Raw genomic sequence first — 27,337 nt, forward strand, 5'->3', positions numbered from 1 at the left:
GCGCCAGCAACCACCTCAGGGTTTGAAATCATGCCTTTTTCATTTGTGATCTTTCTGAATCTTCCAACTTTCCTGCCTTGAGTGTATATCACTTCTATACTAGTAAGAAATGTTATTTTTATAAAATGGTTGTCACTCTTACCCCGCTCAAGTATAGATCTGAGACAACAGAATCCCCTGAGGGTTACAGTGCCCTGCATTGTAATTCTCAGGAGAGATGGTGCAGGGTTCCACTAGCAGAAACTCCCATGAAATGAATCTCTACCTAACAGCCAGCTTCTGCCAGAGGAGTATTAGGGAACAGTCAAGATGCAGAGAGCTGCTAAGGTGCCTTCTTAAGGGAGCAGCTCCTCCTCTCTCCTGCCAGCAGCACGCCAGCCAGGCAGCCCCCTGTTAGTCGGACAGACAGTGCAGGGAGTGTAAAAGGTCAATCAAATAAGGATGTGCAATTCAAACATTTACTTTTCAAACATCTTCAGAAAGTTTATCATACACAAACAAGCACAGGAGAGAGAAGAGGGTCCAAGTTCAAGACAATTCATTTGCCCAGTGGCCCTGGGGAGTACAAGCCTCATAGAGTGAGTGGGCCACAGAGGCGGCGGGGGCGGTTCCCTTTGGTAGCCAAATAGCATGGCTGGCAGGACAGACTCGGAGGCTTTGGGGGCTTGGCTATGAAAAGTACTGTGGAGGGACATCCCTGGTGGCGCAGTGGATAAGAATCTGCCTGCCAATGCAGGAAACACGGGTTCGATCCCTGCTCAGGGAACATCCCCCATGCTGGGGAGCAATTAGACTCCAGCGCCACAAGTACTGAGCCTGCCCACCTAGCACCTGTGTTCTGCAACAAGAGAAGCTACCACAATGAGAAACCTGCACCCTACTCCCAGCAACTACAGAAAGTCCTCACAAAAGCAAAGAAGGTCCAGCAGGGCCAAAAACTGAGAGAAAAAAAAAAAGGAAAAAACAAAAAAGTACTGTGAATCAGAGTAACCAGAGACATCACAGAAAAGGTTACCATGCCAAGGCAGCACAAGAGTAGCCTACATTGAGAAAATAATTCAAGAAAAATTTCAGAACAGTCTGTAAGCAATTTATTCAGTGCACTTCAACAAACATCCTGATGCTATAGCCAAGTGAGGCAGATTTTAAGGAAAGTGGCAAAATAGTATGCCTGCAATGCTTCTTGGGAATCTTAATGGACAGTTTGGATTTTTTATAAAACTTTTACCCAGAAGGGAAGAAAACTACCCTTGATCTCGGTCTTGAGCAGAGAAATAAGGAAATGTTAGTTGAGCATCTAGTGTACATGTGACAGGACGCCAGACAATCACTCAGAGCAGCAAGTCTCCCAGCTCCTTAGGACACATGATGAAAGATATTGCAAAAAGAGCTTAAAGGCTCCTGGGCTTAAGTAAAATCCTGCAACAAGTGTTTATTAGGGACCTGTTGGGTTCTAGGCACAAAAAGGCAGAGGGCACAGTCCTGTCAGCTGGGGGCTCATAGTCAGTCTGCTAGGGAGGCTGATGGGTGGACCCTGGGTAGCATCTCTGAGCTAAACATCGTCATTGAGGGACAGAAACTAGAGAGGAAAGGTCGTCTCAGGCAAAGTCTGAGAAGGCTTCCAGGAGGATAGGAAATTGAGCTGAGTCTGAGAAGGTGAAAGGAGTTCAGTGGGTACCCTAAGGACTAAGAATGTGGGGATCAGGGAGGAAGCCATAGCACAGGGCTCACATGGGAGAGGTAAGACTTGAGGCTAGAGAGATGAACATGAGCCTGATGTTCGAGGTCCCTGGAAGCTGGAGGTCAGAGTACGTGGCCAGTGCTTCTCAAAGCTGCAAACTCTTTCTCTCTATCACACACAGGGAATGAGAAACACACTGCAAGCACAGTTAAAACCCTATCACTTTGGGTGTTCTGTCACCAAAGGAAACTAAACAGAAATGCAGGCCCTGGAATCACCCAACAGGATCAGATAAAAGCAGTGATTCGATAATCCAATGTAAGCTTACATTTTAAATGTCTTGAAGGTTATCACTAAAACTGAAACACAAGATCAAAATATCCTTGTAGAATTCACCGTCACCTTGATACAATTTTGAAGACTCCCAGGGGTCTGTGTCCCTAATCTGAAAACACTCCGGTAGGCAAAGAAAGGTTTTACGTATATGTCTGGGGTGCAGAAGAGCACAAGGGTGACTGAATTAGATTTACACAGTCTCCACGGTCTTGGTGTTACAGAAAATGATGCTAAGTGTTATATAAGATGTTAAGTGTTATAGAAAAGGATGCTGACACAAGTCAGGAGGGTCTGGCCTGAGGGCACCAGAGAAGGGATAGCTGCCTAGGTCAGGCAATCAGTGATGCAGGCCTGAGAGGCAGTAAGGATGAGAAATAGAGGTTGCCCTTCCTGGACATCCTCTACGCTCAAGGTCAGGAGCTCCACGCTTTAGAGACCCTCAGGAGAGTGGGTCCCCACCCTCCTAGAACTTAGAGCCTACTTGGAGACTCAAGAGATGAGTCTTACCAAAGAAGAGATTTAATATTAATAAATCACTCAAAAAACAACCTAAATGCTCATCAGCGGCAAAAGGATAAAGCAAATGTAGCAGATACACACACAGGGCTTCCCTGGTGGCTCAGATGGTAAAGAATCTGCTGCAGTGTGGGAGATCCAGGTTCAGCCCCTGGGTTGAGAAGATCCCCTGAGAAGGGAATGGCTTCCCACTTCAGTATTCCTGCCTGGAGAATTCCATGGACATAGGAGCCTGGTGAACTACAGTCCACACATACACAAAGAAAATGTGGTGTGTATTATATATATATATATAGACACACATGCGCACGCATATACACACACACACACACACACACACACACACACATTTCTTTCCCTTTGAAAAGCAGGAAATCTTGCCATTTGCTACCACATGCATGAACTTGCTAAGTAAAATAAGTCAAATACATAAGAATATACTTATATGGGAAATCTAATACAGTCATATTTGTGGACGTAGAAAGCAGAATGGAGGTTACCAGGGGCTATGGGATGTGAAGGATCAGGGAGATGTTGGTCAAAAGGCACATCATTTCATTTATGCAGAGCGAAGAATTCTTGAAGATCTACTGCACAGCATAGTGCCTGTACCTAATACTGTATTGTATCCTTACTTTAAAAAGTTTAAGAGGGTAGATCTTTTTTTTTTTTTTTAAGTTTCAAGTTTATTTTATTTATTTATTTATTTTAAAGCTAATTACAACAAATATATTTTTACATTTTCATCTACCGGCCCCCCAACCCCCTCCTCACCCACCATTCCTAAGACACACACACTTTTCTTGTCTTCTCATGGCTTAATCACATTCTGGTAGGATATAGAAAAGGTAGATCTTATGCTTAATGCTCATATCAAAACGGGAAAAAGAGGGAAGGAGGAAACTTCTAGAGTTAATGGATAAGTTCAGAGTATTACATACGGTGATGGTTTCATGGGTGTATACTTATCTTCAAACTCACTAAAACATATACATTATTTTTTTTTCTTTTGCATATTTTTTCATCAAAACCCATTATAAAATATACATGTCTCTCCAAAGGCTACTTTTGCCATCCAGCTGGACTTTTTCCTTATTTTCACAGAAATATTTTCACTTTGTTCAATATTTTTTCACTGAATTACAATAAAAATATTATTTACCTCTAATTTAAAAAATAAATCAGGAAAGAGCAAGGAGATATTAGGAGTACTCTTTCTCTTTGGTTTCTTAACACAAAACAGCCTTTTTTAAATAAGTCAATCGTACCTCAATACACACATGCACAAATGAAGAAATAAATAAAAATATGAAATTCCCTGGCATTTCAGTGGTTGAACCTCCACACTTTCACTGCCGGGGGTCCGGGTTCAATCCCTGGTCAGGGAACAAAGACCCCACATGCTATGGCCAAATAAACAAATAAATACGAACAAAACTTTAAAAGGCCACCAGAAAAAGTAGGATTCTATTAAGGGCAGATGTAGTCCAGGTGCAGAGAAGGCAATGGCACCCCACTCCAACGCTCTTGCCTGGAAAATCCCATGGACGGAGGAGCCTGGTAGGCTGCAGTCCATGGGGTCACTAAGAATCAGACATGACTGAGCAACTTCACTTTCACTTTTCACTTTCATGCATTGGAGAAGGAAATGGCAACCCACTCCAGTGTTCTTGCCTGGAGAATCCTGGGGACAGGGGAGCCTGGTGGGCTGCCGTCTGTGGGGTCGCACAGAGTCGGACACGACTGAAGCGACCTAGCAGCAGCAGCAGCAGTCCAGGTGACTAACCCCCACAGGAAAGGCTTCAAGGCAAGATGGAACTTAAGACTTTAAAGCAAGAGGAGCAAAGAGGAACATACCACCCATGGGATGTGGTGGAAATCAAAGGGATGAGTTCTGCCTGGCGAGGCAAGGGGCTGCCGGTGGGGAGAGCAGAAGCCCCCCTGGGGCTGGCACAACCACCGCCAGTTCAGAAACCCAGGGCCTGAGCAGAGCTACAGGCTCCCCTGGTCTCTCCTACCACCAGGGTCCAAGAGATAGCAACATCGTGGACCCTGTACAAATTTTCCAAATCTCAGTCATTGATCCACGACTGTCACCATTTTTGTCAGTTCCTTGTATCTCTTGCACTGTTATTTACTTCATATTTTCTTTAAATTGACTCCCTTGTTAATTTTAAATAAATTTATTTTGAAGGGAAACTCTACATTACCACAAATGGAAAACCAGTGTCACTCACTAGAAAAGGAAAGTACCTAGAAAACTAAGTATAGACTGAAGGATTTTCTACAAAACAAGAGACCTATACTCTTTCAAAGGAAAGGAAACCAAAGTGACATGATAAGCGAATGCGTCGTGTGACTCTGAATCAGAGTGGAGGAAAGTTGTTTAAGGATAATACTGGGACAACTGTAAACATGTATGCACAGGTAATAGCATGGTATCCACATCAAATTTCCTGATTTTGACAATTTCACTCTGGTTAAGAGAATAAAATCTTTATTCCTTTCTTTAAAAAAAATCACTTTATTTTTGGTTATGCTGTGTCTTTGTTGCTGTGCAGGTTTTTTTCTCTAGTTGTGCAGAGTGAGGGCTACTCATCCTTGCAGTGAGCTGGCTCCTCATTGCGGTAGCTTCTCTTGTTACAGAGCATGGGCTTCAGTAGTTGTAGCATGTGGGCCCAATAGCTGCGGCTCCCGGGCTCGAGAGCACAGGCTCAGTAGTGGTGGTGCATGGGCTTAGCTGCCCCACAGCATGTGGGATCTTCCTGGACCCAGGGGTCAAACCCATGTCTCCTGATCGGCAGGTGGATTCTTTACCACTGAGACATCAGAGAAGCTCTAAAATCCTCATCCTCGGGTGGTGAGTGCTGGATATCGAGGTGTGAAGGGCACTTACTGCAGCTTACTCTCAAATGCCTAGATTTTTTTAAACAAGTGAATTCAGACATATACAGATGTATATATTAATTATACACAGAGTGAGAGAGACATAAAGCAAATGAGGCGGAATGTCAGTGATGGTTGAACGTGTATGAAAATATATGGGAATTTACTGTAATCTTATTCTTCTGTAGGTTGTCATTTTTAGTGAGAACTGCTACAAAACATATACCAAGAACATCACTGCATGTGGGCATGCAACCCTGGCAAGCTTGGGGGAGTTGCTCAGTAAACGTCTTCTACCGGATGACCTATTATAAATGTCCATCAGTGGTGGGATGGATAAAGATCTGGTATACACACATACACACACACACAAATGGAATATTACTTAGCCATAAAGTAGAATGGAATAATGCCATTTGCAGCAACATGGATGGACCTAGAAATTGTCATATTGAGTGTAAGTCAGAGAAAGATAAATATCTCATGATATTGCTTACATGTGGAATCTAAAAAAAGGGTAAAAATGAACTTATCTACAAAATAGAAATAGAGTTACAGATATAGAAAACAAACTTATGGCTACCACCACAGGGTGAGGGGGGAGACATAAATTAGGAGAGTGGGATTGACAGAGACATACTACTATATATCAAATAGATAACTATTAATAATAAGGACCTACATACAGCACAGGGAACTCTACTCAATACTCTGTAATGGCCTATATGGGAAAACAATATAGAAAAGATGGGATGTATGTATATGTATAGCTGGTTCACTTTGATGTACACCTGGAACTATCACACACTGCAAATCAACTATGCTCCAATACAAAAGTTTTGTGTGTATGGCATTGGGAAGTGCCTAATTTCATTCCTTTATACATAGCTGTCCAGTTTTCCCAGTACCACTTATTGAAGAGACTGTTGTTGCCCCATGGTATATTTTTGCCTCCTTTGTTGAAGATAAGGTGATAATAGGTGTGTGGGCTTATCTCTGGGCCTTCTATCTTGTTCTATTGGTCTATAATTCTGTTTTTGTGCCAGTACTATACTGTATTGATGACTGTCTGAAGTCAGGTAGGTTGATTCCTCCAGCTCCATTCTTCTTTCTCAAGATTGCTTTGGCTATTCAGGGTCTTTCATGTTTCCATATGCAATTTTTTTTTCAAAAAGCGAATTCTAAAAGAAAATTTTAAAAAATGTGCCCACATGCCCCTCAAACACCAGTGGTCCACACACAATGATGAGGAAACCAGTGTCAAAGGACAAGAGTGAGCCTCGAAGAATGACTCACAGAGACAAGCCACAGGGGAGTGAGAACCCATCACAGGCCAAAAGGGTTTCAATGTCCACACCTTCCAGCAAAGAAGACAGAAGTGCAGCCCACAGGGACTCCTGCCCCAGGTGACTGCAGAGCGGAAAGAGCTGTGAGAAAGGAGTTGTGCAGAAGGCTCGCTGGTCACAGTGTGGCAGGGGGTGTGGAGAAAGGATGCTGCTATTCCTTTTACTAACACCAGCATTCCAACCTAAGTCGTGGCCAAGACAGGATGAAGCTCAGTGACCACAGCTTTGGAGGACAAAACCTGCTGCTCTGGATTGGGGGAAGACGAACAGACTTTCATAGCAAGAAGAGGGATGTGAGCACCCAATCAGGAGGGCTGGACAAGGTGTGGAGAGATGCGGGCTTCATTCCCACCTCTTCTCACTCCAAAGGAGAATCTTTGCAGAGATTCAAGTCTCTTCTGTCAATTCCTGACCTGTAATGCACAGTAACTCATTGCTCTAATAATGACATGGTTTGTGAGACTGATCAGTATTTATTATAAGAAATAAAACTGCTAATTATTACAGTGAGATGCTTTCTGTTACACATGTCATGACTTCAGAGAGACTAATGAGAAATAATATACATCTCTGACATGATGGATGGGACTTTCCTGGTGGTCCAGTGGTTAAGACCTCGCCTTCCAATGCAGGGGGTATAGGTATGAGCACTGGTTGGAGAGCTAAGATCCTGCATACTTTGTGGCCAAAGAGCCAGAATGTAAACAACAGAAGCAATATTGTAACAAATTAAATAAAGGCTTTAAAAGGGTCCACATCAAAGAAAATCTTTTAAAAAATTAATTTAAAAAATGATGGAATACAATCTTGTGTTAAGCGTCCAAAGTTCTTTTTCATGCCATATCAACTCCTAACCATATGGAAACACGGTGGGGTTAAGCTGATTTGCAAGAAGGGGATATTGAGTCCAGAGCTGATGCCACTTGCCCAAGATCACTCTGGAAATACCCATGTGGTCCTGATTCCACGGCGGGCTCATTCCACCTCCTGAGCTGCCCAGTGGACTGACTGATGGACCAATCTAAGGGTTTCCTATGACAGAAGCCAGAGCTTTCCCATCACATCAAAGAAAGGAGCAGACTTCGGAGTCTGTACATGGAGAATGGCTATACGTTAACAAGGCAGAAGGAAGCCAGTCTCCCCTCCTGTCCTCCCAGCATTCACAAATGAGCACAGTGCATTCTACTGGGTGCCCAGCTGTAAAACCTTCAGAGACCCAAGGGAGTCACAGTTCACCTTGGTCTGTCACCAGCCCTCCCCTGGGATTTTGGCCTTCTGATTCAAAGAGCCAACACATTGGAAAAGACCCTGATGCTGGGAAAGACTGAAGGCAGGAGGAGAAGGGGACGACAGAGGATGAGATGGTTAGATGGCATCACCAACTCAATGGACATGAGTCTGAGCAAACTCGGGGAGACGGTAGAAGACAGGGAGGCCTGGCGTGCTGCAGTCCATGGGGTTGCAAAGATTCAGACATGACGGAGCAACTGAACAAGTCCCCTGGGACAGGGTTCTAAGTAGGAGAAGCCATCCCTCCTCTGAATGAAGAAATCAGGGTGAGGTTTGGGGTGATGATACTCCTACGATGGTTGTAACATACACACATTTTCCAGTACAGAAAGCCACCTCCTCAACTGCTTTAGAAGGTTTATTACTTTCCTCTGGCTAGATTCTGAATGATAAATGCTTCCTGTCTAAGAGATATTTGATTGAAAGGAAAGAGCATGACATTTTAGGGTTAAGGAGAGAAACAGAAAACCCTGTGAATAGGAGAGATCCCCTCTGCAAAGTCTATGTTTTAGAATGACATGGAAGCAACTGGCTAGTAAGGTGGAGATAGGCAGAACTGCCCACTTGTCAATTTAAGAGCTGTCTCACAGCTCTTAAGACTGCAATTTAAGAGCTGTCTCACAGAAAAAGGTAGATTAATTATTGCCTAACTACTACTTCTTCACAGAGAAAAAAATTTTAACAATTCTAGCTCAGGTCTCCTGTGACAGCAGTGCTCATAACCACCCACTGAGGTAGGTAGAAATCTAAGATGACCACCAAGATTCCTGCCCTCTGGTGCACATGCTTTTCATAATCACCTCTCTTTGAATGTAGGTGAGACCAATTAATATTAAGGGAAAGACTTCCCTGGTGGTCCAATGGTTAAGGCTCCATGCTCCCAATGCAGGAGGCTCAGGTCCCAGTCCTGATCAAAGAACCAGATCCTGCATGCCTCAGCAAAGATCCTGCATGCTGCAACTAGGATCTGGCACAGTCAAATTTTGAAGAAAAACAAAATGTGTTAGCTTAAAAAAAACTTTAAAGGGCGATCACTTTAAATTCATCAAAAGGGAAATTATCCTAGACAGGTGGGCCTGACCTAACCAATTCAGTTTAGTCACTCAGTCATGTCCATTTCTTTGCAACCCCATGGACTGCAGCACGCCAGGCTTCCCTGTCCATCACCAACTCCTGGACCTTACTCAAACTCATGTCCATCACATCGGTGATGCCATCCAACCATCTCATCCTCTGTCGTCCCTTTCTCCTCCCACCTTCAATCTTTCCCAGCATCAGGGTCTTTTCAAATGAGCCAGTTCTTTGCATCAGGGAGCCAAAGTATTGGAGTTTTAGCTTCAGCATCAGTCCTTCCAATGAATATTCAGGACTGATTTCCTTTAGGATGGACTGGTTGAATCTCCTTGCAGTCCAAAGGGCTCTCAAGAGCCCTTTTGAACCATGGTTCAAAAGCATTAATTCTTCAGTGCTCAGCTTTCTTTAGAGTCCAATTTTCACATCCATACATGACTACTGGAAAGACTATAGCTTTGACTAGACCTAACCAGGAAAGCCTCTAAAAGACAAAGCATCAGGCTCTCCCAGCCTGGAAGAAAGAAGACACTCACATTATAAGAAGAGCGGGTCTGCATGACGAGGACCTGAGGATGGCCCCCAGGAGCTGAGAGGCGTCTCCAACTGATAGCTGGTGTGCAAATGGGGCCCTCAGCCACAGAACCACACAGAAATTAATTAACCAACAACCAGTGAGCTAGGAAGAGCAATCTGAGCCTCAAATGAAACCCCAGGCCCTGCCCACACATTGCTTTTCAGGCTAGTGACACTGAGGACCCAGCTAAACTGAACCCAGACTCCTGAAACCAGAGACACTGTGAGATAATAAATGTGTTTTATTTCTTTATTTATAAGATGGTTGTTTCCAGCTGCTAAGTTTGTGGTCATTTGTTACACAGTAACAGGAAACAAATATACCCACGTAATGACGGATCCTGAATGCTCTGGACAGACTCCAGCCAGCTTCTTGTCTAGGCTCACATAGCAGCTCAGACAAGTCAGCTTTGTACCCAAGGGATGCGGGAAAAAAAAAAAAAAGGCTAACCTGGAAAATAAAAATATTTTTAGCAAACTACAGAAAAAAAGTATTAGAAAGTTTAATCTAGCAAACCTCTTCTTTATCTAAAATCAGTGCCTATTTTAATATATTAAATGTCCTACTACATGCCAGAAAGCATACCTGATTGAACCTCCTTTCCAAATGCTAACCTATCATGCTAATTTATGAGCTAAAGATGAATGTGAGTATGTAAAATACTTCCATTCATAAAATTTGCAACATAAGTTTTCTTTACATTCTTAATAGCAAAAACACACTTTTGTTATTTCTTATTTTGCGGGGGGTGGAGGGAAGTTTGGCTGCGCCACTCGGCTTGTGGGATCTTGGTTCCCTGGCCAGGAATCCAATCTGTGCCCCCTGCATTAGGAACAGAGAGCCTTACTACTGACCTGCCAGGGAAGTCCTTGTTATTTCTTATTGAGTAACAACTAGCAATATTTGAAATTAGCTTATAAAATGAGTTACTCTATAACATAAAAGCAAAACAACTTACATCAAAATAAATTCTATTTTGCTTAAGCAGTAAAAGGTTAGAAATGACCTAAAATGTCTATCAATAAGATCTGATATAAATTAGTATACATCTATACTTCAGAATGGGCTTCCCAGGTGACTCAGTGGTATAGAGAGTCCTCCTGCCAAAGCAGGACACAAGAGATTCAGGTTTGATCCCTGGGGAGGGAAGATCCCCTGGAGAAGGAAATGGCAACCCACTCTAATATTCTTGCCTGGGAAATCCCATGGACAGAGGAGTCTGGCGGGCTGTAGTCCACGGGCTCCCAAGAGTTGAATGTGACTAAACAGTAAAACTTCAGAATAAACTGCAATTGTTAAAAACAGGTAGTAATATGCCCAATCAAGATACAATCTTTCTAAGACATAATGGAAAAAAAGTTAAAGAACTAGAATAGCATTTATAGCATGTTACCACTTGTATGAAAATTTATATATACTTGCCTATGGATAAAGAAACAAGAAATTGTTAAGCTAAGAAATAGAAATGGGAGAACTACTTTTTACTGTTTACCTTTTCTCTTGAATTTTGTACCATGTGTATCTATCATCTGCTTTTAAAAAGACTAATTTAAAAAAAAAATTAAAAAAAAATAAATAAAAAGACTAATTTTTTAAAAAGAGGAAATAAGCCAATACCAGAAAATTCCATGCTTTTAAAAAATATACAAACTGTCTTAAAAACCTTAACACAAGTTACTGTTCTAATCTTCTTCTACTAAATTATTTAGATAACTATAAGAAAATAAAAAGTCTTTCCCCTGTAGATGCTAGTGATTCATTCAACAACCCCGAGCGTCTCTACAAAGTTTATGTATATTTATGTGCAGGGGAGGCTCCAGCGCCCTCGGGGAGTCTCTCTAAGGCAGAAGAAGGGTTCAGTGACTAATGTTCAGCCAACACCAGCACCTGAGGCTACACCGGCAGGATGGATGCAAGGGCTCCACAGGGATGAGTGTCTCAACCTCCCAGCCCTCAGCAACCTGGCGTGTGGCCATTGAGTAGGGCTCCTACCTCACTTCGCGTCATCCGTTTGGTAGGACAGGACACTACACAGTAATAGAGAAAAACGAAGAGCTCACTGTCAGATGTCAGACTTCACAGCGTGCCCGAAAAGACCTACCAGGTCATCCAGTCTAAGGAGATGCGGACATGCATGCGTGCTCTCATGCATGCTCAGTCGTGTCCAACCCTGTGCAACCCCATGGACTGCAGCCCACCAGGCTCCTCTGTCCATGGGATTCTCCCAGCAAGCATACTGGAGTGGGCTGCCATTTACTCCTCCAGGGCACCTTCCTGACTCAGGGATAGAACCCACGTCTCCTGCATTGGCATATGGATTCTTTCTCACTGAGTCACCTGGGGAAGCCCCAGTCTAGGGAGATACCTTGAGACAAAGGGAAACAGGGTTTTTTTCTTTTTAAGTTTCAGAAGGATACACATACAGAGATGACAGATGTCATGAAAACACAAAAGAGAGAATATCATGTGAGATGGAGGCAGAGACAGGAATGTTGGAACCCCACGGATGCCGGCAAAGGCCAGAAGCCAGAAGAATCAAGGAAGGACTCTCTCCTCCATGTTTCAGAGGAAGCACAGGCCTGTGAAGCCTGATATCTGACTTCTGGCCTCCCAAATTGTGAGATGATTTCTTTTGTTTTAAGTCACACAATTTGTGCTGCTTTTTTATGGCAAACCTAGGAAACTAACACACTGACAAAAAAAGTCTTTGTGGTTTTCACTAACACATTCCCTAGATGGATAAACAGTGAATGTGCCTTCTGATATGTTGCAGCATGAAACCTCAACACCTATGAAACATCCTTTCCAAAATTGCAGAACCTGAATCTAATCAAGCCTCTGGACCAAACTTCTAGCATACAGAAAATACAGGGGACAGAAGAACAGGTAAGTGACACCGTGAGGAAACAGACAAATCTACAATATAGGATGGTCTGAGACAGCTGTCTTGGACTCAAATTTAGTATCAGTAGCAGGGGGAAAAAAGGAGGTAAAAAGACTGCTCTAGATTAAAAGAAACTAAAGACACATAAAAACCAAATGAATGGGTAAACCTTAATTAAATCCTGATTTTTTAAAAGGGCCGTAAAAGGATTCTTGGGACAAAAAATTTGGAGTAATTATATTCATATTACACAAAGTAGACTTTAAAATAAATATTATAATAAAAGACAAAGAAAAGCATTGCATAATGATAAAGGAGTCAATTCAGAAAGAAGGAAAACATTTATAAATGTAAGTGAACCCAACATAGAAGCCACAATAAATACAAAGCAGAAGCATTCTTGGGACAACTGAAAATTCAAATATGAGAACCAGATACTACAGATTGTAGAACTGGTACTAATTTTTAAGGTGTAATAGCAGTATCATAATTATATAAGAGAATGTCTCTATTCTTAGGAGATGCATGTTGAAGTATTTAAAGATGGGATATCATGAACTCAACATCTTATTAATATTTTTATGGTTGAGAAAAGTTTTATTTATACAGCATATATATAAACTTTTAAAATGGCAGAATGCTAACAATTACTGAATCTAGTTATAGAATACATGAGTGTCCATTACACTATTCATTCAGAATTTTATACATAATAAAATAGTTCATAATAAAAAATTGACGCATAATAAAATTAAAAGGGACCTCAATGCAATGAAGTAGCCAGAACAAGTTCCTGAAACAAATAAATACATTAGTAGAAAAACTGGTGAAATATGAATAAAATCTGTAATATAGTTAATATTATTGTACTAATGGCTGCTGCTGCTAAGTTGCTTCAGTCGTGTCCAACTCTGTGTCACCCCATAGATGGCAGCTCACCAGGCTCCCCCGTCCCTGGGATTCTCCAGGCAAGAACACTGGAGTGGGTTGCCATTTCCTTCTCCAATGCATGAAAGTGGAAGTGAAAATGAAGTCGCTCAGTCGTGTCCGACTCTTAGTGACCCCATGGACTAATGGCAATTTCCTAGTAAATGTGCATGGTTCTATAAGACGCTAAGGGGAAGTTGGATAAAGGGAACTCCCTGTAATATCTTTGCAAATTTTCAGTAAATCTAAAATTATTCCAAAATAAAAATGGTTTTTCTGTTTGTTTTTTGGAAAGGGAGTTGGGACTTCCCTGGCAGTCCAGAGGGGAAGACTCCATGCCCCCACTGCAGAGGGCACGGGTTTGATCCCTGGTCAGGGAACTGAAGCCTGACATGCCTGTGCAGTGCAGAAAAAAAAGAGTTAAAATGGGGGCAACCAGTATATAGGTGACTTAGTGGTAAAGAGTCTGTCTGCCAGTGAAGGAGACAGAGAAGACACAGGTTCAATTCCTGAGTCAGGAAGATCCCCTGGAGGAGGAAATGGCAACCCACTCCAGTATTCTTGCCTGGGAAATCCCATGGACAGAGGAGCCTGGCGGGATACATGGGGTTGCAGAGTCAGACACGACTGAGCACTCAGACACACACACAGACAGACAGACAGACACACACACACACACACACACACACACACTCCACTTGACCAGAGTCCTGGAGTCACACCCACCTTTGCAGGACAGATCGGATTAACCAAGTCGCAACATCAGCAGACATCCGTGCAGTTCTTAACAGCCTAAAATATTTTCAGTCATATTATCTCTTTGAATTCTGGTGACAGCCCTCATTTTGTAAAGGAGGACCAGTAAACACCTAGCCCACTTCACTGAATCATAAATACTTTTCACCTGAAGGTCCCTCTCTAACAGGAGATTCCCACCCACCTTGGCCTAGGCACCCAGATATTTGATTTCCTCCAGGGTCAGCCCTTCCATTGGGCCCCTGAGGCTTTACCTGAGACCCACATTAACAGTAGTACTTAGCAGAAATTTAGTGACACTGTTTTGTGTTCTTTGTCATTGTGATTTGTTATTGTTGTTCAGTTGCTCAGTTGTGTCCAACTCTTTGTGAACCCATGGACTGCAGCACATCAGGCTTCCCTGTCCTTCACCAGCTCCGGGGGTTTGCTCAAGTTCATGTCCATTGAGTCAGTGATGCCATCCAACCATCTTGTCCAATGTCATCCCCTTCTCCTCTTGCCTTCAATCTTTCCCACCATCAGGGTCTTTTCCGATGAGTCAGCTCTTTGCATCAGGTGGCCAAGGTATTGGAGCTTCGGCTTCAGCATCAGCCCTTCCGTTGAATATTCACAGTTGATTTCCTTTCGGATTGACTGGTTTGAACTCCTTACTGTTCAGGGACTCTCAAAAGTCTTCTCCAGCACCACAGCTCAAAAGCATCAATTCTTTATGGTCCAACTCTCATATCCGTACACAACTACTGGAAAAACCATAGCTTTGACTGCATGGAATTCTGTAGGTAAAGTAATGTCTCTGCTTTTTAATACACTGTCTAGATTGGTCATAGCTTTTCTTCCAAGGAGCAAATGTCTTTTAATTTCATGGCTTTAGTAACCATCTGCAGTGATTTTAGAGCCCAAGAAAATAAAGTCTGTCACTGTTTCCACTATTTCCCCATCTATTTGCCATGAGAAACTCTGGGCTAGAAGAAGCACAAGCTGGAATCAAGATTGCCGGGAGAAATATCAATAACCTCAGATATGCAGATGACACCACCCTTATGGCAGAGAGTGAAGAGGAACTAAAAAGCCTCTTGATGAAAGTGAAAGAGGAGAGTGAAAAAGTTGACTTAAAGCTCAACATTCAGAAAACTAAGATCATGGCATCTGGTCCCATCACTTCATGGGAAATAGATGGGGAGACAGTGGAAACAGTGTCAGACTTTATTTTGGGGGCTCCAAAATCACTGCAGATGGTGAATGCAGCCATGAAATTAAAAGACGCTTACTCCCTGGAAGGAAAGTTATGACCTAGATAGCATATTAAAAAGCAGAGACATTACTTTGCCAACAAAAGTCCGTCTAGTCAAGGCTGTGGTTTTTCCAGTGGTCATGTACGGATGTGAGAGTTGGACTGTGAAGAAAACTGAGTGCCGAAGAATTGATGCTTTTGAACTGTGATGTTGGAGAAGATTCTTGAGAGTCTCTTAAACTGCAAGGAGATCCAACCAGTCCATCCTAAAGGAGATCAGTCCTGGGTGTTCACTGGAAAGACTGATATTGAAGCCGAAACTCCAGTACTTTGGCCACCTCATGCGAAGAGTTGATTCATTGGAGAAGACCCTGATGCTGCGAAGGATTGGGGGCAGGAGGAGAAGGAGACAACAGAGGATGAGATGGCTGGATGGCATAACCGACTCGATGGACATGAGTTTGAGTAAACTCTGGGAGTTGGTGATGGACAGGGAGGCTTGGCATGCTGCGATTCATGGAGTCATAAAGAGTCAGACACGACTGAGAAACTGAACTGAACTGATTTGCCATGAAGTGATAGAACCAGATGCCATAATCTTCGTTTTCTGAATGTTGAGTTTTAAGCCAGCTTTTTCACTCTCCTCTTTCACCTTCATCAAGAGGCTTTTTAGTTCCTCTTCACTTTCGGCCATAAGGGTGGGGTCATCTGCATATCTGAGGTTATTAATATTTCTCCAAGCAATCTTGAATCTATCTATCTTGTTCTTCATCCAGCCCAGCATTTTGCATAATGAGCTCTGCATATAAGTTAAGTAAGCAGGGTGACAATATACAGCCTTTATGTACTCCTTTCCCAATTTTGAACCAGTCTGTTGTTACATGTCCGTTTCTAACTGCTGCTTCTTGATCTGCATAGAGATTTCTCCGGAGGCAAGTGAGGTGGTCTGGTATTCCCATCTCTTTAAGAATTATTATGGATCGATGACGACACCCTCTCATTCATTCCTTGGAAAATCTGAACAACATGAATGAGGACTCACTACCGTCTCCTCATCGAAACTGAGATCCAGCTCAAAAAAAAAAAAAAGAAAAGAATTATTATGATTACTTTCTATTTTATAGCAATTGACTATGATATCCATTCATGGTAGAGATATAGTATTTCCCTTTTTAAGTACATTTGCAGCTTTTTAAAAGGGGAGGAAGAAAAAGACTAAGAAATAATAGATTTTTACTTGGTAAAAACACAACATACTTTCCTACCTATTTCTACATCTTCTTGTTACCTCTGACAGCCCAGAACTGTGCTGACCATTACACAGTAGCAACCAGCCACATATGACTAACATGTAATTACTATAATATGATCATTTCAATTAATTAAAATTAAATAAGATTAAAAATTCAGTGAGTCAGTCACACTGTCCCCATTTCAAGTGCTCGATAGTCACATGTGGCGATGGCTACCATGTCGGACAATGCAGCTACAGAACACTCCTCCCATCACAGAAAGTTCTACTGGTCAGCATGGGCCTGGAATGCTGCTGACAGTTCACCTGGCTACTCGCCCGGCAGTGCTGCTAAAAGGCATGGTTTTTCCCCAAGTTAGGGTCACTTACCAGACGGGGAAGGGGGGTATCCCAAAGGAGGAGGCCTCCTGAAGGGGACTGTCAGAATCAGGGGAGGGGAAGCAGACCTTTTGTGCTCAGTCACTCCGTTGTGTCCGACTCTTTGAGATCCCATGGACTGTAGCCTGTCAGGCTCCTCTGTCCATAGGATTCTCCAGGCAAGACTCCTGGAGTGGGTTGCCGTTTCCTCCTCCAGAGGATCGCAGGGACCAAACCCACATCTCCTGTGTCTCCTGCATTGGCAGGTAGATTCTTTACCTGCTGAGCCTTGGGGTTGACCCATCCTGCAGAAAACAAAATCCAGAACATAAAAGGGAAGATGCCTGATGAACCCACTCCAGCTCCCCACCCCAAAAGGACCTTTCTTAACTTTCAGACAGGGGCAGAGTAGGATGCACCTGCCATGCACACCAGGCCTGACCCCAGCTCCTCAGAGCTCTGCCAAATCCTCTCTGGGCCCAGACTGTGCACCTCGATGGATGTCCAAGGGTCAGCAAACTAGAGTCTGGGGGCCAAATGCAGCCTGCTGTCTGTATTAGTATGGTCTGCAAGCCAGAATGCTTTCCTCATATTTATTTATTTATTGACTGTGCCACTCAGGGTGAGGGATCTTGGTTCCCTGACTGGGGATCGAACCCAGACCTCCTGCAGTGGAAGCATGGAGTTCAATCACTGGATTGCCAGGAATGTCTGGTTTTCTCATTTTTAAATGCTTATATTTTAAAAGGCTATGTAAGTATATACATAATATCCTTATTTTTGCTCCTTGGTCTCCAAAGCCTAAAAAAAAAAAAAAAAAATTTACTATCTGGTCCTTTAAAAAGAAGTTTGCAAACCCTCGGTCTAAGTCCATGCCTTTTGACATCCTGGTCCTCCACTCTCAGATTCTCACAAATGGATTTTGTTCCAAACTTTCTGTTCTGACACTTGGAATAAACCTTCTCAGGTATCCAAAACAGTGAAGCTCCCTGACAGGTCATAAAGGCAGACCGCGGACACATAACACACCTGAAATGCTCTGTTCCTCCGAATCCAACGTCCGTCTACCTAGAACACTGGCCCCAGGGGTGTGACACCTGGTCCAGGGCCCTGCCACCTCTCTTAGTGACAGTCTGCTGGGCACAGTTCTCAGCCAACAGGACATTTTCTCACAGTTCTAAAGCTAGCTCTTTTTAAGGCCCGGGAGAGTTTTGTTCTCAAACTAATGCAAAGATGGGAAGCAATTGAGGGCAAGAAGATTTCTTCTTGAGCCCTCCTGCCTTTTTTTTTTTTTTTTAAATATTATTTTATTAGTTGGAGGCCAATCACTTCACAACATTTCAGTGGGTTTTGTCATACATTGACATGAATCAGCCATATAGTTACACGTATTCCCCATCCCGATCCCCCCTTCCACCTCCCTCTCCACCCGACTCCTCTACAGCAATCAGAGCAGAAAAAGACATAAAAGGAATCCAGATAGGAAAAGAAGACGTGAAACTCTCGCTGTTTGCAGATGACATGATCCTCTACATAGAAAACCCTAAAGACTCTTCCAGAAAATTACTAGAGCTAATTAATGAATATAGTAAAGTTGCAGGATATAAAATTAACACACAGAAATCCCTTGCATTCCTATACACTAACAATGAAAAAACAGAAAGAGAAATTAAAGAAACAATACCATTCACCATTGCAACAAAAAGAATAAAATACTTAGGAGTATATCTACCTAAAGAAACAAAAGACCTATACATAGAAAACTATAAAACACTGATGAAAGAAATCAAAGAGGACACAAACAGTTGGAGAAACATACCGTGTTCACGGATTGGAAGAATCAATATTGTCAAAATGGCTATTCTACCCAAAGCAATCTATAGATTCAATGCAATCCCTATCAAGCCCTCCTGCCTTTTACTCACTCACTTCTCACAGGAACAGACCAGGCGGTAAGAACAGGCCTGTGGCCGAGGCTCAGGAAAGCGTGGGGAACACAGCAGAAGGAAGGGAAGAAAGAAGACGGGGCACAGAGAGCACCGGCTGTGCTGGGAACAGAGGAGATGCCAAACTGGTACACTCGCCTCATTCCCGAAGTCAACAGCTCACAAACGGAGAGCGGTGCAGAAATGCTGGTCCCAGGGCTTTGGAGAGTCAATACACTGACCCTGACAATAAAAGGCATATCTGCTACAGCTCCCAGAGCAAGTGGGCCTATTCCCTCAATTACGATCCACCATAAAGAGTCAAGGCGGGGACTTCCCTGGTGGTCTAGTGGTTAAAAATCTGCCTGCCAGTGCAGAGGACACTGGTTCGCTCCCTGGCCAGGGAACATTCCACATGCTGCAGGGCAACCACACCTGTGCACTGTAACTACTGAAGCCCTTGTGTCATTGGGTCCCTGTTCCACAGCAAGAGAAACCACTGCAATGAGAAGCCCACGGACTGCAACTAGAGAGTAGCCTTCCCACCACTGGCTGCAACTAGAGAAAGCCCAAGTGCAGCAATGAAGACTCAGCACACCCCAAAATAAATAAATGAATATTTTTAAAAAGGAGTAAAGGTGGAAATACTGTGCACATAGGAAAGATTTTTTTTTTTTTTTTTTTTGGCTAAAATCATCCGTGTTCATAAAGGAGGCCAAAGCAGTCTCTGGTTCTTGTGAACAAATGCACTCCCAGGTCTAAACGTTAGTGAAGGTCCAGGTGCAAGGTCACCTTCCCTGACATGCAGACGTCACTGACAACTTCCTGTTTAACACAGAAGATTGAAAGCATGCTCTCATGCGGATCCTTCTCCGCTCCCACCGTCAGCACACAGGGAGGACAGGAGATGAGATGAGGGTATGAACGACATTTAAGGGGAGGAACAGAGGGAAGGGTGACTCAGGGAGAAAGCTGCATCCTAGGTGCCTGAACTCTTTAGGTTCAAGAGCCAAGGAAGGTTCTGATCCTGGGCACAGCAGGGACCACAGAAGGGCTGATCCTGGGTTTGACCAGGAATTTGTACCCACCCCGCTCTCCTCCCAGAGGTAAGAGACGGGTGTCTGATGAACCCCCTGCCAACGCAGGGGACGCGGGTTCAATCCTGGGTCCCGGAAGATTCCACGTGCTGTGGGGCAACTAAGCCCCTGTGCTGCAGCTACCCAAGCCCACGTGCGGCAGCAGGATCCAGTCTGGCCTGAAGTTAGTCACTCAGGATTTCCGGCTATACAAGCCGGTCAAGTTCTCTTACTTTGAGTTGGGTTCCACGTCACTGGCAATGAGGGAAGTCCACAGTAGTACAGCTGCATTAAAACACTACAGAATTCAGGGTGCTTACTATGACAACCTTTTTTTTAATTTTTGCTGTGCTGGGTCTTCGTTGCTGCATGAGGGCTTTTCTCTAGTTATGGGGCTACGCCCTAGTAGAAGCACGGGCTTCTCACTGCGGTGGCTCTTCTTGTTGCAGAGCATGGACTCTAGGCACATGGACTTTAGCAGTTGCAGCACGGGGCTTAGCTGCCCCTCAGCATGTGGAATCTTCCTGGACCAAGGATTGAACCCATGTCCCCAGCGTTGGCAGGTGGATTCTTAACCACGGGACCACCGGTGAAGTCCTTATTATGACAACTTTAAGTCACTCTAACTGTGGCTACAAACCTTGGTCAAAGATCTCCTCTAAAAGTCTTCCCTGTATTAAAACTTAAGGCATAGATAATATACATGCTGTTCTTTTGAAACATCCCACCCTCACCTTCTCCCACGGAGTTCAAAAGTCTGTTCTGTACTTCTGTGTTTCTTTTTCTGTTTTGGTGAATCAGATCACTAGCCCAGGTGGGATGCATGAGACGAGTGCTCGGGCCTGGTGCACTGGGAGGACCCAGAGGAGTCGGGTGGAGAGGGAGGTGGGAGGGGGGATCGGGATGGGGAATACGTGTAACTCAATGGCTGATTCGTGTCAATGTATGACAAAACCCACTGAAATGTTGTGAAGTAATTGGCCTCCAACTAATAAAATAAAATTAAAAAATAAATAAAAAATAAATAAATAAATTAAAAAAAAAAAAAAAAAAACTTAAGGCAACTCACTCAAGAGAAATAGCACCCAGTGAGCTACAAAGAGTCTCTCTTGGTCTTCTGAAGATGTAATAGTCATTAAAAATATGACAGCAAACACTGCAATTCCTCTAAGCTGTCCTACTTCCTCGGGAAAATTCTCATGGAAGCAAGAAAGCTACTGCTCCCCTGAAGCCCTGCAGGGAAGCCCTGACCTGCAGCAGAAGGTCCCAGCCTCTCACCCACTGATCAAAGGGGACTTGGCAGCGACCAGGTCAGGAGAGCCTGGGAACCATCTCTTTCCAGGGGTTGGAAGGAGTGGAGGCAGGTTGCCCCTGATGGGGGTATGAGGAAATGAGGGATGATCACTGCCAGCCAAAGGATTTGGCATCTCAAAGCCTGGAAAAATGAAGAAAACAAATGGAAGGCAGACACCTGCTGCAGAGGCCAGCGAGCTGCCCAGGGAACGGCTCAGTCAGCTCTAGGAAGACCTGCACATCTTTGGACTTCAGAGTTTATGATCAAAATGCAGGATGTCAGCCGGACTTACAGAGATGAACACCACACGGTACATACAGATATTGAATCATCATGCTGTTCAGCTGAAACTAATAAATGTTAAGGGTCAACTCTCAAGTAAAATAAAGACAAATTGCTCAGAAAGAAACAAAACTGTTATGTTTCAAGCTTATGAGTTCCCTCCCCCACCCTGAGAAAGTGAATTCAATAAGACACATTCTGCATTTAAAATATGAATAAAGTAATAAGAATAAAATGTATTCTTTGAATATAAATAATGAAAATATGAATAAAATAAAAAATAAGAATAACAATTTGTTTAAAGCTTTTTTAACATAGCCTTGTAACTTCAGCTACTTTTCCCTATAAGGGACAAATGAGTATTATTTTCTTCTTGCCTACTTAACTCAAAACAAGCAATCTAAAAAGTCACTGCTTCAGGGACTTGGCTTATAGCTGAAGTACTTTTAAAATCGATGAGGAACTGCTTCTTCACATTCACCATACACTTCAAGACACTCTTCAAAATGTCTCAATTAACAAACTTAGAATCAGAAAAATAAACGGATAGAGAATTGGAACTATTTCCTATGTGCCCATCTATATAAAGATGCCATCCCGTTTATGTATTAAACTCTGGTTCAAAAGAAAATGTAGCTTCAAAAGAAGCATTTTAGCCTATGAAGGTTAAACATTAAAACAGTATAATCCTATCTGGAACACATTCAAATCAGATATCGTTGTATTACAGAGGTATGTTCTCTTAATTGAATGAAAAATTCTTACTTTTCTTTCATACATAGATTCGTAGAAAAGGAATTTTGGGGGAGACTCACAGACTTAGAAAATGAACTTATGGTTGCCAGGGAGAAGGGATAGTTAAGGAGTTTGGGATGGTCATGCACACAGTGCTATATTTAAAATGGATAACCAGCAAAGATCTATTGTATAGCACACGGAACTCTGCTCAATGTCATGTGCCAGCCTGGATGGAAGGGAGGTTTGGGGGAGAATGGATACATGTGGATGTATGGTTGAGTCCCTTCACTGCTCACCTGAAACTACAACATTGCTAATCAGCTATACCCCAATACAAATAAAAAGTTCAAAAAATAAATCAATTAATTAAATAGAGAAGAAAAGGGACAGGGCCAAATGCCTTCAACTTGTCCTTTCCTGGTCTCCAGGTAGTCGATGAGTAGGTCCAGCTCATTTCTGTATAGATGTTTGCCCTCATTCAACACGAAGAGAAGATGCTGAATCCCCAAAGGGACAGTGTAGCTGGTAGGGCACTCTTGGGCCATAAAGTCGTTTACCAGATCTCCAGCCCTCAGAGAAATGCCAGTGTGTTCCCCCTGCTCCCATTTAGAGAAAAATCTGTATTCTTCAGCCACCAGCACCAGGGCATTCTCCAAAGGCATATGACGATGTACCAGGGACAAGAAGAGCCTGCGTGTGCCTGAGTGCTTGAGTCACTTCAGTCGTGTCCAACTCGTTGCGACCCCATGGATTGTAGCCTGCCAGGCTCCTTTGTCCATGGAATTTTCCAGGCAAGAACACTGGAGTGGGTTGCCATGCCCTTCTCCAGGGGATCTTCCTGACCCAGGGATCAAACCCATGTCTCTTATTTCTCCTGCATTGGCAGGAGGTTCTTTACCACTAGCGCCACCAAGAAGAGCTTGCTTTACATCAAATGGGTGCCCTGGTTTCTTTTAAAACACATTTACACATTTAAAACACATTTAAAAGACAAGGGGAAAAGCAATCAGAAAAGAACACAGTTAACCTAACGATATCCTGTTGAAACTGTTTCAGCTTTCAGTACAGATGTGACTGTCTACTGATTCAAGAGATTGGGACCCTCAACAGCAGGTACCCTGCTGGATTTCAAAATCAAACAGTACATTCTGTTACAAAGAGACAGAATGTGACAGCTCGGTTTACTATTTGAATGCAAACCCTTACTTCATAATTGGATACTTTCATGCTAAGCTAATGAGAGAGAGACACAAAGAGTGAGAGCGAAGAAGGGAGAGATAGAAAGGGAGGGAGGGACAGAGGGAGAGAGAAAGAAAGAGAAAGAGTGAGAGATGGGAGAGGGAGGAAGGGAGGAATAGGTGGTCTGCAAGTCAATGGGAAATCTTATGGTTAAACAAACCTGGCCTACAATTAAGACAGGATGCAACTGAAACCATCACTGGCCACTTGAAAAGCTAAAAAACAAACCAAAACCACAAAACCCTAAAGGTGAAGGTTTGCATTTGGTTTCAGCAATCAGGGTGTATGACTTGAGTGTAATTCACAGAAGAAACAACCAGGCCCTGGGAATGGCAGCCTTTAGACAGTACTTCAGTTCAGTTCAGTTCAGTCGCTCAGTCATGTCCAACTGTTTGTGACCCCATGAACCAGAGCACGCCAGGCCTCCCTGTCCATCACCAACTCCCAGAGTCCACCCAAACCCATGTCCATTGTGTTGATGATGCCATCCAACGATCTCATCCTCTGTTGTCCCCTTCTTCTCCTGCCCTCAATCTTTCCAGCATCAGGGTCTTTTCCAATGAGTCAGCTCCCTGCATCAGGTGGCCAAAGTACTGGAGTTTCAGCTTCAACATCAGTCCCTCCAATGAACACCCAGGACTGATTTCATTTAGGATGGACTGTTTGGATCTCCTTGCAGTCCAAGGGACTCTCAAGAGTCTTCTCCAACACCACAGTTCAAAAGCATCAATTCTTTGGTGCTCAGCTTTCTTTATAGTCCAACCCTCACATCCATACATGACTACTGGAAAAACCATAGCCTTGACTAGATGAACCTTTGTTGGCAAAGTAATGTCTCTGCTTTTTAATATGCTGTCTAGGTTGGTCATAACTTTCCTTCCAAGTAGGCTGGGGGAAAAAAAGAGTGAGGCAGGGGCTGCTGTTTTTCATTATGAACCTTTTAGTGTCTATCTTTTAACTTTGTAAAAGCAATAGAGAAAAGGCAGACAGACAGACACGCCGTGCAGGGCTGCCAGGCTCTGTCTCTGTAAAATGAGGAGTACCGCAATCCTTTACCTGGCTCCAGTCTTCAGCTCAGTTCTATGAGATCTTAAATAGTACTGAAAGCCCTTCCAGGTCAGATCAGCAGAGCTCCAACTACTACATAAAAAATAAATTCTAGACACCAAGAATAGCTTTCATATAACTTCCTGGCTGTAGTCAATGCAAGGTATTTTCTGATCTCTCCCAAGCTGATCTACAGAGAATAAGACTGAATAAAAGTTTAATTTTAAATGGGAGACCCCTACCCTATCTTGTCATATATCACTGGCTTCTGAACAAATTTAGGACCCAAGGGACACCACAGAGCTAAAGTGGAGATTACGGTACTTGGCTAAATCTTAAACTGTGTTTATTAAGATTACATTTAGGAAGCAATATGAACATATATTTCTCTTCAGGTGTTGAAGTTTCATTGCTTGACTATTTTAAATATTTGTCTCGGTGCAAAAGCAGGTCCACACACTTTTGAAAAATGGCTGCATGCAAGGTATGAAGTAAGCTGTTGGCTATAAAAGCATTGTTAGAGAGAGCCCAGCCAAGACAAATCTTGCTAAAATAGATGGAGCTTATAGGAGGAAGCAACGTGCTCTATTTACCTATGATCTGAGTTCAGGAATTAAATTCATGGATAAGAAATGAAACATTTATCTATTCATACTATTCTGGACATGAAAAAGAAACTATCTTCTGAATTTCTTACATGTTAAAAAATAGACTATGCTTTTTTTGAAGGAGTGCTGGGGTTTTTTTAAGTATTTTAGTATTCAACAAATTATTCAATCTACTTGAGTGATAATCTTCTAAATGATCTTGCAGAAACATAACATGCAAATAACCATATGTGATTAGCCTTTTGCACAACCTGTTCAAGTTACAGCATTCCCCACTCCAGCCCAGGAGATTGGGATTTGTGATTTTTTAAAATATGCATTTTCTGGACTTCCCTGATGGTCCGATGGCTAAGACTTCACCTTCTAATGCAGGGGATGTGTATTCAATCCCTGGTCAGGGAGCTAAGATTCCATATGCCTCACAACCCACTGAAAAACCAGAACATAAAAACAGCAGAAGCAAGATCGTAACAAATTCAATAAAGACTTTAAAAATGGTACACACCAAAAATTTTTTCTAAAAACTTATTAAAACTTGAATTTTCTTTTACATTTTCAGAACTTATATATGACATAAATATGGTTTAGTCTTACTGTTTCTTTAAAATAAATTAGACATTTCCTGTGATTAGAAAAGGGGCTTCCCAGGTGGCGCGAGTGGTAAAAAATAAAAACCACCTGCCAGTGCAGGAGACATGAGATGTGGTTTCCATCCCTGGGTTGGGAAGATCCCCTGGAGGAGGGCATGGCAACCCACTCCAATATTCTTGCCTGGAGAATCCCATGGACAGAGAAGCCTGGAGGGCTACAGTCCATGGGGTCACAAAGAGTCCGACACGACTAAAGTGACTTAGCACACATCCACACATGCTTAGAAAAACTGCAATTTCATACTCTTGCAGAGAAGGCAGTGGCACCCCACTCCAGTACTCTTGCCTGGAAAATCCCATGGACGGAGGAGCCTGGTAGGCTGCAGTCCATGCGGTCACTAAGAGCTGGACACCACTGAGCGACTTCACTTTCACTTCTCACTTTCATGCATTGGAGAAGGAAATGGCAACCCACTCCAGTGTTCTTGCCTGGAGAATTCCAGGGACGGGGGAGCCTGGTGGGCTGCCGTCTATGCGGTCACACAGAGTCGGACACGACTGAAGCGACTTAGCAGCAGCAGCAGCAGGGGGGTGTGCATGGCTACAAAGAGGCAAAAGCAAATGGAATGGTCAGAATAAAAGATATCCTGGCCTCCCCCCAAAGACAGGAAGCAAGTGTTTTTCACTACCATCTTTTCACACCCATTATTATGGCTGGATTATAGACCATCAGTCCTACACGGGCCTCTCTGCAGGCTCCAGGAGCTATAAGCAGTATATAAATTCAGCTACTAGTGTTCCACAAGGTCTCTGTCCAAAGCAAATTTCTCCTGACTCAGCAACAAAAACCCTACACTGCTCAGGAGACTTGAGCTGGGACAGATGATCCAGGGCCTGCAGTAGAAGTGGGCCTGGTTGTTGCTCACCTGAACAGAGAAAAGAAGCAGGGTTGGCCTCACATCCTATAGACCTCCTGGCACAGCAGGAACTCAACTCATCAGGACTGGACAGAAAATTTCCAAGAGCGTCTGCAAAGATGAGAGGACCAGAAAACCCACACTTCTCTGGGGTATGGCTCTGGGCAAGCTACTAAGGACCGTCACAAGCCGCCCCCCCCCCCTTTTAAAAATTTATTTATTTATGTATTTTTAAAAAATCTTCAACGGGTCTGTTGCTTTTTAATTCACTTATTTTTGGTTGCCCGGGTCTTTGCTGCTGCACACAGGTTTTCTCTAGTTTTGGAGAGCAGGGGCTACTCTGCCGCGGTGCGCTGGCTTATCATGGCAGCGGCTTCTCTTGCTGGGGCGCAGGCTCTAGGCAGGTGAGTTTCAGGAGTTCTGGCACGCAGGCTCAGTAGTTGCAGCTCACGGGCTCTAGAGAGCGGGCTCAACAGTGTGGCTCATGGGTTTAGTTGCTCTGCATCGTGTG

At 43.3% G+C, this 27,337-nt stretch overlaps 1 non-coding gene and 1 pseudogene across 1 annotated transcript; both read left to right on the top strand.

Moving 5' to 3' along the window:
* LOC136157445 (craniofacial development protein 2-like) overlaps positions 1-27,337 on the top strand; it is a 91,782-nt pseudogene that overhangs the window by 20,664 nt on the left and 43,781 nt on the right.
* LOC136162208 (small nucleolar RNA SNORD116) lies at positions 16,479-16,571 on the top strand. Its single transcript, XR_010662028.1, has one exon. It is a non-coding gene; the product is annotated as a small nucleolar RNA SNORD116 (small nucleolar RNA).

The sequence above is a fragment of the Muntiacus reevesi genome, chromosome 2, assembly GCF_963930625.1.
Source record: "Muntiacus reevesi chromosome 2, mMunRee1.1, whole genome shotgun sequence".
Taxonomy (NCBI): Eukaryota; Metazoa; Chordata; class Mammalia; order Artiodactyla; family Cervidae; genus Muntiacus; species Muntiacus reevesi.